Here is an 11,246-nt window from a genome sequence, read left to right as displayed (position 1 = left end):
ATTTAAAACTTTGATATCACTAAAAGATATGGTCCTAAATACAAATGGATGTTATGAAACCAGCTCACAAAAAGATAGAAGAGAGAGATCAGTGCCTTAGAATTCAGCCTCTTCGATGGGGCAACCTCCCTTACATTACACAAATGAGCAATTCTTGGATGATTCAAATGACAAAAGCTCATTTCTATATAGAGGAGTCTAAGGACTCACAATATAACCCAGCTGACCTAAAAATAGTAATATAAAGCCACAAAAATAACAATAGACGGATTCTATGGGGCACAATAATAACAATATGGGGACAATAGGGGCACAACAATATTAATAAGGGATACAACTACAATAGTAATGGGGTAATCACTAGTATTATAGGGACTCAACATGCCCCTCTCCTTTAAAAAAATGTTTTCCTCAACACTTCAGTAGTTCTGGATGCTTCTATATAAAATTCTCATCCTTCCATGTGGAATATTCAGTGGATAAGTTCTTCCACTTGATAAGATACTCCAAAATTGATCAATTTCGTAATTGTCGAGTTATTGTTTCTGTGACTACTTCTGGTTCTAATATAATTTTTCCTTCCTCGTCAAGTTTTGACAATATTGTCTGAAATGGGAGCTTGACACCTATAAACTTCTTTAAACATGAAACATGGAAAACTGGGTGCAATCAAGAAGTTGCAGGGAGCTCCAATTTGTATGCCATAGTACCAATCTTTTGCAACACCTTGTATGGACCATAATACTTTGGTGATAATTTATTATCCTTCTTAGCTTGCTTGAAAGACATTTTCTTATATGGTTGTAGCCGTAGGAATACCCAATAACCTACATCATAACTTCTTTTGCTGTGATGTTGACCTGCCTGTTGTTTCATTCTATTCTATGCCAACATGAGGTTATCCTTTAAGAGTTGGGGGACATGTTGTTGATGTTCGATGTGATGTTCCACTACTTGAACCTTAGAATTTTCTCTTAAATATGATGTGATGGATGGTGGATGATATCCATAAAGTGCCATAAATGGGGTCATTTTTGTTGTTGTATGGAAGGAAGTGTTATACCACCATTCAGCTAGAGGCAACCATTTAACCCATTATGTCTGTTTATCAGATACAAAGCAACGAAGATATCCTTCCAAACATTTTTTTACTATCTTAGTTTTCCCATCAAATTGAGGATGATAAGATGAGCTATGAGCTAACTGAGTACGAAGACAAGAAAATAATTCTGTCCAAAAATTTCCAGTGAAAATGGGATCTCTGTCACTTACAATAATCTTTGGGTTTCCATGTAGCTTTTGAATTGTTTCCATAATTGCAGTAGAAACTGTACTAGCTTTAAATGGATGTGATAATGCACAAAAGTGTGCATACTTGGTAAGTCTGTCAACTACCACCATGATGACACTCTTTCCCTCAGACTTGGGTAAACCTGTGATAAAATCCATTGAAACCTCCTCCCAATGTTGGCTTGGAATGGATGAAGGTTGTAATAGACACGGTGTCTTAATTGTTTCAACTTTATTTTGTTGGCAAACCAAACATTCCACCATAAACTTTTGAATATCTGATTTAAGGCCCTCACAAAAAAATTCCTTCTTAACCCTGTGATAAGTTTTTAAAAATCCTGAGTGCCCTCCTAAGGGAGAAGTGGGCAATTCCATAAGAATCTTTTGTTTTAGCTGGGAATTCTTACAGAGGTATAAGTGATATTTGTACCATAACGAATCATTTTTCCAGCTAAATGTATCAGATGTACTAGAGTCTTGTTGTAACTTTTGAATAAGTGCCCACACTTCTTCGTTATTCTTCCATTCCTCCCTTGCTTCGTTTATCCAATATAGTTGGATAATAGAAATGGCGCACAACAATGCTTCCACATCCTCATCCTTTCTTGAGAGTGCATCTGCCACCACATTTTGCTTCCCTTTCTTCTAGATGATTTCAAAGTCATAACCCAACATCTTTGTGACCCACTTTTGTTGCTCTTCAGAGGATAATCTTTGTTCTAAAAAGTATTTAAGGCTATCATGATCTGTTTTTACCTTGAATTGTCTTCCCATTAGGTAGGTTCGCCATTTCTTAAGTGCATGGAGTATTGCCAACATTTCCTTATTATAAATAGCTTTGTGTAAAAACTTTCCCTTGATTGGATGACTTTCGAAAGCAATGGGTCTTTCATCTTGCATTAAAACAACACCAATTCCATTTCCTGAAGCATCACATTCCACAATAAAGGTTTTTGTGAAGTCTAGTGTAGCTAAGACCAGTGCTTGGCACATTGTCTCTTGAAGATGCTTGAAGGCCTTTGTTGCTTCTGGAGTCCATGAAAATGCATCTTTCTTCAATAATGTTGTTAGAGATGTTGGTATTCTCCCATAATTCTTAACAAACTTGTGATAATATCCTATCAACTCGAGAAATCCTTAAGGATTTTCCATTCCTTAATGGCTTTAATTTTGCTAGGGTCTGCCTTAACTCCTTCATGAGATACAATATGACCCAGATATTCCACCTCTTGTACTCCAAAGAAACATTTGGATCTTTTTGCATATAATTGCTTCTCCTGCAATAGTTGTAGCACCCTGTCATCATGTTCAATATGATCCTTCCAAGACTTGCTGTAGATTAGTATATCATCAAAAAATACTAACAAAAATTTCTAAGGAATGTTTTGAAAATGGAGTTGATCAAACCTTGAAATGTTGAAGGTCCATTAGTAAGGCCAAAAGGCATGACCAAAAATTCATAATGACCCTCATGAGTTCTAAATGTTGTTTTCGGAATGTCTTCAGTCTTCATACCGATTTTATGATATCCTAAATGAAGATCCAACTTGGTGAAGTAAATTGATCCATGCAATTCATCCAGTAATTCATCAATGGCAGGAATGGGAAACTTATCTTTAATAGTGAACTTGTTGAGCTCCCTATAATCCGGATACATGCGCCATGATTCATCCTTCTTGTGCACCAACACTACTGGAGCAGAGAAAGAACTTTGACTCGGTTGAATTATACCAACCTCTAACATTTCTGCAACCATACGTTCAAATTCACTTTTTTGGGCATAGGGATATCTGCACGAACTGATGTTTGGAGGAACACTTCCTGGAATCAGATGAATAGCATGATCATGATCACGAATAGGTGGGATACCTTTGGGAGTCTCAAATACCTTGGAATGATTGTCCAAGACCTTTTGGAGATCTGGAGAAATAGATGATTCCAATGTGGAAACATCTAGCGAACATAATTGTGCAATTACACCTCTTTGTTCCTTTTTTAGAAGCTTTGTCATACCGTTAGAGCTGATTATCTTCCCCAGTTTCCCTGCAATACCCCTTAATTCAACTTCCTTTCCTTCCATAGAAAATTTCATGAAAAGTTCTTGAAAATTAAAAGCTATTATACCCAAGGATTGTAGCCATTGGACTCCTAGTACAACATCAATACCTCCCATTGGAATGGAAAGCATTGGGCTAGTCAATACATATTCTCCCATTGATAGCTTGATATTATGGCACTTTGCAGAGCAATTTATTGTTCCTTCATTTACAACCATCACTTGACACTCTAGTGCTAGATATAAGAAGCAATTCAATTCTTTTGCTACCTTACAATGAATAAAATTGTGGGTGCTTCCTGAATCAATCAACACGATTACCTTTCTCTTCTTGATTTGTCCTTCTATCTTGATGGTTTGAGGAGTGGTAATTCCCGCCAATGCATTACAAGATATGGTCAGATTTATTTGTTCTTCATCTAGGCTTTGTTCCTGGAGTATATCATCTTCTTTGGACCTTTCTTGCTCCTTTTCTTCTTCCTCTTCACAATCTATGTAGAATAATTTCTTCTCAGCACACTTATGACCTTTAGTGTATTTGCTATCGCAATTGTAACAATGCCCTTTTGCTCTTTTTTCTTCCAATTGTTGTGGTGTCAACATTATAGGTTATGGAAGACTAGGGGCAACAACACTTCCATCGTTATAGTTGTGAGTGGTATGCTTCCTGGTTGCCATAATTTTGCTTACCATTTTTCTTGCTAGCCTGAATGCCTTCTCTAATGAATAAGGTTCCCAAAGGTGAACATCATGTTGGATATTATCCTTTAAAGTCCCTATGAACACATCAATCCTATGCTCCTCTGCAATATTTTTTACCCTTATGTTCAATTTTTGGAACTCCTCAATGTGCTCCATTATTGAACCCTTTTGTTTGAGACTTATCAATTGGCTAAAAAAAGTGTTGCTTTTTGTATCCTCATAATGTGCTGTCAATTCTTCCGTAAAAATTGCCCAAGTGATAATTTGTTTATGAGAGAAAAGCCATTGATACCATACAAACTGATTTGGTTCCAAATATAAAGTTGCAATATGTACCTGTTTTGTGTTTTTCACATTATTGAGATTGAAAAATTGCTCCATCTGTAACATCCATGTTGTGGGATCCTTGCCATCAAACTTCCTCATATCGATTTTTGGAATATGGTGGGTCTTCAATCCAACATTAGAGTCTATGGAATCATGATTAACATTTCTTTTGTTCTCATCATGAGTTTCCTTTACTACCCTTTAACCATTAGTGACCATTTCTTGTAGCAACTTATTCATATTTATCTTCAATTCTTCCATCTTATCATCCATGCCATCAATTTTAGCATCCATGCCATTCATATTAGCTTCCATGCCATCCATATTAGCTTCTACGCATTTCTTAAAACAATCCATCTTAGCTTCTACACCTTTCTTTAAACCATCCATCTTAACTTCTACATCTTTCCTTAAACCATCCATCTTAGATTCTGTTGCTTTTTGTGCAAGCAACACTTGTTTCACTTGGTCTCATAATTTTGATATATCATGTTGCATTTCTTCCTCTTCTTCATGAGTCATGCTAGAGCTTTCAGGTTGCTTACTAGGTGTTTGTATTTTCTTTCCTCGAGGCATCAACTACTGATTCAAACTAATTTTTCAAACCAAGCTTATGAAAAAATTAAAAAAAACTACACACCTTTTTTCATTTTGTAGAAGCTTGATATTAAATCTGATGTATCTCTGGAATTTTGGATCATCTAGTTTTGAAATTGCAACCTGTAGTAGCCCTTTGTGTCCTCTTTCCAATGCCACCAGTCTGATCCAAATTGGATTCTCCGAGGAAGAGTTATGCACAATCTCCCATGATGACCTGATTATAGACTAGTTCAATAGAGCGAACTTGTACGACGTCCCACGAGTCACTGTTTTTACCTATGGATCTGAAAAAGATATACAAGAAACTAAAGTCTCTCCTCTTTCTGTACCTTCTTACGAAATTTTAATCCAATGCTCATAGAGAAAGTTAAGACGATTTTCCCAAGGTCACCTGTTTGGAATGTAATTCAGGAGTCTGCAAAAAGACCAACTTCCTTAGATCATATCTCTGTAAATGTAGTGAAAAAGATTTGAAATTTAGGTCCAAGATTCAATGCGATTTCTTCTCAAATGGGTTTTTTTTTTAGCTTATGAAATGTCGCAGAAAAAGAGTTATAGCGAAAATTCCACGACGACCTGTTTGGAGCAGCCAAACCCTAGAATCCAAAGCTCTGATACCAAATGTTATGAAACCAGCTCACAAAAAGATAGAAGAGAGAGATGAACGCCTTAGAATTCAGCCTCTTCGAGGGGGAAACCTCCTTTACATTACACAAATGAGCAATTCTTGGATGATTCAAATGACAAAACCTCCTTTCTATATATAGGAGTCTAAGGAGTCACAATATAACCCAGCCAACCTAACAATAATAATATAAAGCCACAAAAATAACAATAGAGGGATTCTATGGGGCACAATAATAACAATACGGGGACAATAGGAGCACAACAATATTAATAAGGGGTACAACTACAATAGTAATGGGGTAATCACTAGTATTATAGGGACCCGATAATGGACCTCTAAAATATGGTCTTAAATATAGATGGAATTCACTACACAAAGGTATGGAATATCATTTGTGATAATTACGGTTTGAACATAGGTTGGTCCCTTATCTTGGACTTTGTCTCAACCATTTCAATATATTTATTTGATTTGACAAGTGACATGATATTTTTTCCACTTTGTTCTTATCAAACCATATTTGATCACCATGTTTAGAGTTGTTTTCAACCCTTCCTTATACGTTTGTTTCCACAAACACTTCTCAAGCTTGAAACCTAACTACATGATGTATTCCAACAACTAATGGTGATCAAAAGTTGTCCCCTAGCCACTAGCAATCACCTGCAAAATACCTTAAAAAATATAAAAAGTGCATAATGCACTCTTGTGAGAAGGGTTCAGGAATGTCAAACACCTAATCCCATGCCCCAACTATTATAACTTCTTATAAACCACATAAAAGGGCACAATTGAATGGGGAAAGAGTTATCTTGAATTGATAATCATGAATCAATAAACATAGATAGATATATGTTGAGAAAGAACTGCCTTGCTGCTAGCAATCAAGGAAAAATTAGCTTGTTGGAAATCCTTTTTCAACTATACAGTCCCTTCCTCTAAGAGACTGAATTTCCTTGTTGAACTTGTCTCATTTGCATATAAGAATTGTTGGTCATTAGAGTCATGAGGATGATTTCATGTGTGGCTACGATTGAACTATAATTTGGGGTGAAGGAAGCCCTGACTCAAATTCTAAGATATACCATTGATTATTGTACTTTTACTATCTCTCTTCTTCACCCCCATCCCCACCCACAACCCCAATACTCATTATTATATATGTTGGAAATCTTGATGAGCTGAATTATATATTTCTATATTTGGTATATTTTGATTTCTTTGAATTGAATTATTATATGGCTGAAAGTATTTGAAGAAAGTTGTAGTTGTTTTGCTGTGTTCAGGTTCCGTAGCTATACAGTGTGGCAACTTGATGTGGTGAAGGATACACAAAACTTAGAAGGAATAAGGATAATCTATATGATCTGGTGGGTTTCTCTCTTGTCCTACTTTCTTCTCATTTCATGAATTTGATTCAACAGATAGGGAGATTGTCTCCTTTAGTTTGTTTTACCTTTCAGTCTATCAGAAAAATCACAACACTTTGCTAGGGATATTTGACTTGCAGAAATATGTAAAAACCATTTAGAGAGACCCCTCTGAGAAATTCCTCACCTCAAAAGGAAGTATTTTAATAATCAAAGGGTTTATGTATCACCAAAAGGTATAAAATCATAAGCATGTCTATACTACTAGTTTGATAAGTTCTAACAAGATACATCCTCTCACCTATTAGTGTCAGTCATCCATTCATTGATAAGTTTAACATAATAAAATTATACGATTGGAAAAATACTTTTAAACATTCATTTAGACGTGCAATAAATACTTGCAGAACCAAAGCCCAATTGTAAAGTGCATCATTTTCTTGTGGGTTCCTTTCAATTTTACTTTCACACATGTAGTATATATCAAGATGTGCATAAACATTAAATGTACACATTGACATAAATATATGTTAACTAAAAAATTACTTACTCCATCCTTCAAAGCCTTTCAATAAGTTACGCATATTTAAACTAGAAATGCAATTGCCAAAATCTAAAGAGAAATGCAAGAACTATCACACCACCAGAATTTCGTTGTTGGCATAACAATAGCTAATGAAAAGAATGAATTATATTTCACGAAGAGTGCTACAAGGAAACGGATTTCGATGTAAAACTTTATATAAAATGTAAATACAATTAAAGTCTTAATACACGCAATCAAACTATCAATACTAGTATGGTATACCATTGCAAACAAGATCATAGAAAGATGGAAACATTAGCGTTGGATAGAATATGACAATCTTCTCTAAACCAAAGTTGATTAAACTTTGCATCTTGAATCTGCAATGTTAGAGAAGGAATATCCTAAAGGGAAAGGGAAGGCCTCCCATTTTTATGAGAATCTAATTGGATTTAGAAGGGAAAAGAGATTTGATGCCAATAAGGAGGTTTTTTAGAACACCCCAATTGATAACGACCATCCATTGTCATCGCCCCATCACAGAAGTTATAACTCCTACATTCAGTTCAAGCACAGAAAATGTTTGTGAAAACAACAACAAACATTAGAGGAAATTACATGTACCTCTTTCTAAAGTTAAATTATTTTGATTGGTTTACATATTATGACATAGAAACTACGTGAAAATTTCAAGGTCACATTTACACTAGAATTTGTAGGATATACTCAAAGAAAGTGTCTGTGATACTTTGCTACATTACATCAATGATAGAGGCTGAGAAAAGGAAAATAATGAGTCCTTGAGCTTTATCTTCTCTATCATCATAACTCTATCAAGCTTGTAGATCAATACAACCACAAACACAATCACAGGTACGCTTTTTATAATAATAAAAAAAATACAAGCCAGAGGTAGAATGGAGTAAAAACTTGCCCAAGAATTTGTGCATTTGGTCTGTAATTTTAAGGTTTGGCTTGTGTTGGGTTGTTTAGAACAAAGTTGGAGTAAGGTATTGATTTCTTCTACTATCTCAGTCCAAGTTTATGGAATGTGGACTGTTGATCCATTCAGTTTAATTATAGTTTATTTTGTTATAACTATTCTACATTGCAAGATCTATGTTGTTTGGCTACTATTTTCTCTAATATATATGAGAATACAACATATTTTATGAAGAATCCAATTTCTTAACATGCATAGTAAAAGAAACCATTGTTGAAGAAGCCCATCTTGCTCAAAACCAATAAAAATATAAAGCAATACCTAGAAAAAGGGCCAAAGATCTTCAGCAAGGATTCAATGGGTTCCTTAAGGATGTTTTTAATCATGTAATTTATTGGCTATTCTCTAGCTGAAGATCCCTATAGATATTTTACATGGAACATTACATGGGGCACAATATGGCCTCTTGGTATTTATCAGCAGGTACAGTTTTAAAGAATCTCAGGCATGTTTCAATGCTAATAGTTGTAGCTCACATATGACTTGCCAAGATTTTTCTGAGACACATTCTGTTATTATTGTAGGGGATTTTAATATATGGAAAATTTCCTGGACCCCAGATCAATAGTGTGACCAATGATAACATATTTATGAATGTATTTAACAACTTGGATCAAGCTTTCTTTTTAACTTGGTAAATTCTTTCTGTTCTATCTTTATGGATTGGCTAATTGAGATTCATGGATTTCTTTGGTGATCTACAACATTGCATTGAGGTGTTTAAAAAGGTTTTGGTATAGGAGTGGCATCCAGCAATGGAGAAATTTGTGGCAAGATGGAGTACCTAAAACATACTAGCCCATACCAGGGGAAAACTTTATGTACATGTTCCAGGTGAAGGACTAGATAGCTAGCTACTATTACTTTCCATCATTGTATTTATAGAAATATACAGGGGGATTTGGAGAACTAAATGTAGCTTGCAGGACCCTGATCCCTATTCCATTCCCTCTGCCTGATGGTGATATCACTCCGCTTATAGGTGACTGGTACAAAACCAATGCTTTAGTAATTTATTAATCGATACCTGAAACATGAATATCTCTTGAAATTAAAGAGACTGGGTATGTTCAACTTCAACCTATCCACCAAAATTTTCTCTTGCAATGCATCAATCTTACCATATTCTATCTTTGGGAAGATCCTTAGAAGAACACTTGATGTGGGTAGATTTATTGGTAATCTTGATGATGTTCACATTCATCGTAGTGGGCTTCCAAATGAAATAACAATTACAGTAGAACAAGGTACTTATCTCTAATCTCTATCATAAGGCAGTTTGGTAGATTTAGTATAGTTGTTTCTAGCCTTTCAACGATTCACAAGTCCAATTTAATTTTTTATATCTGATGGCTGTTGAATCCATTGCTTCTTATCTTGGGATGTATCTAAAATGACCCATCTGTTAATCTGCAGGGAAAACCTACCTCCTTCGAATTTCAAATGTGGAATTGTCATCATCTTTGAACTTTAGGATTCAAGGTCACAAATTGAAGCTGGTGGAGGTAGAAGGATCTCACACCATTCAAAATGTCTACGATTCTCTTGACATTCATTTTGGATAGTCCTACTCTATTCTGGTCACTGCAAATCATCCACCTCGGGACTATTACATTGTTGCATCTACCCGTTTCAAAAGTCTTCCTATTTTTAATACTGGCATTTTCCACTACAACAATTTCCAGAAGCAAGTTTCTAGACCAATTCCACGGGGTCCAACAACCAAGATCAATTGGTATGTGAACCAAGCCAGAACCATTAGGTTTGGTTCTTGTCCTTCTTACTTTGGTTTTAGCATAATGTATACATGTGATATAATGTTATATATTTTACATATATATAGATAGATGAATGTATATCTATATCATTGATAATGTTTTATGGTTACCAAAAAATATAGATAAAAGATCATCATGGAAATTGGGGATAGCTATTAAAAATAAGTTTCAAAGAATGGTTAATCATTTTTTGGTTTCAGTAGTGGGGATTGTGGCTTGCCATCTCATATATCCAGGATCAAGTCTCCCGAGGCATGTTCTAGACTGTATTTTTTAGGTTAGGTTCAAGAAGGAGGAAGCCCAAAGAATCTTGGCTAAACAAAGTTGAATTTTAAAATATCTAGGAGTTTGTACCTTTCCTATATAATCAAGTTCTCAAAATTTGAATGGCTATTGTTATACAGATGAAACTTGACAACCAGTACAGCGCGTCCCAATCCATAGGGACCTTTCCACTACGGGAAAATCAACATTACTCGAACAATAATCCTCTCAAACTAAGCCCCCATCATCAATGGAAAACAACGTTATGTAGTGAATGGTGTTTCCTACATGTTTTCTAAAACACCATTGCAGCTTATAGATTACTACAACATAAGAGTAGTTTTTGTCACTGGTTCATTTCTGATGGTCCCAATGTTACACTATCTGCTCACAAGACGACGAATGTACTAAATGTGGAATATCGCGCTTTCGTTGAGAATCCGACAAGAAAATACAAAGGTCCGTGACCAAATTCCAGCAGAAATCCTACCATTACAAGGTAATTTTGAGGTATTGAGGAGCATACATGTTCATGAGTTCCATACAAGACTACAAATTGTAGTCAAGGTCTGAGAAGGAGAACAAGTAGGAAAATTTGATGATTTTCCTACTATAAATAGGGCTAAGCTTTTACAAACCCTAGTTAAGGCCTTGATACCTAAATCCTACAAATTGGGTATGGAAGTGACACCATCCTGCAAC

General features: G+C 35.3%; 1 pseudogene; it reads left to right on the top strand.

Annotated features, from left to right (window-relative positions):
- Positions 1-2,891: 2,891 nt before the first annotated feature.
- Positions 2,892-11,011, top strand: LOC149247954 (protein SKU5 SIMILAR 14-like; annotated as a pseudogene).
- Positions 11,012-11,246: the final 235 nt, after the last annotated feature.

Source organism: Pinus tabuliformis, chromosome 7, assembly GCF_031772625.1.
Source record: "Pinus tabuliformis cultivar Carrire ecotype Pingquan chromosome 7, CPIR1, whole genome shotgun sequence".
In the NCBI taxonomy this organism is placed as follows: Eukaryota; Viridiplantae; Streptophyta; class Pinopsida; order Pinales; family Pinaceae; genus Pinus; species Pinus tabuliformis.
Note: the sequence above shows the minus strand (reverse complement) of the source record. Positions and strands in the feature narration are given on the sequence as shown.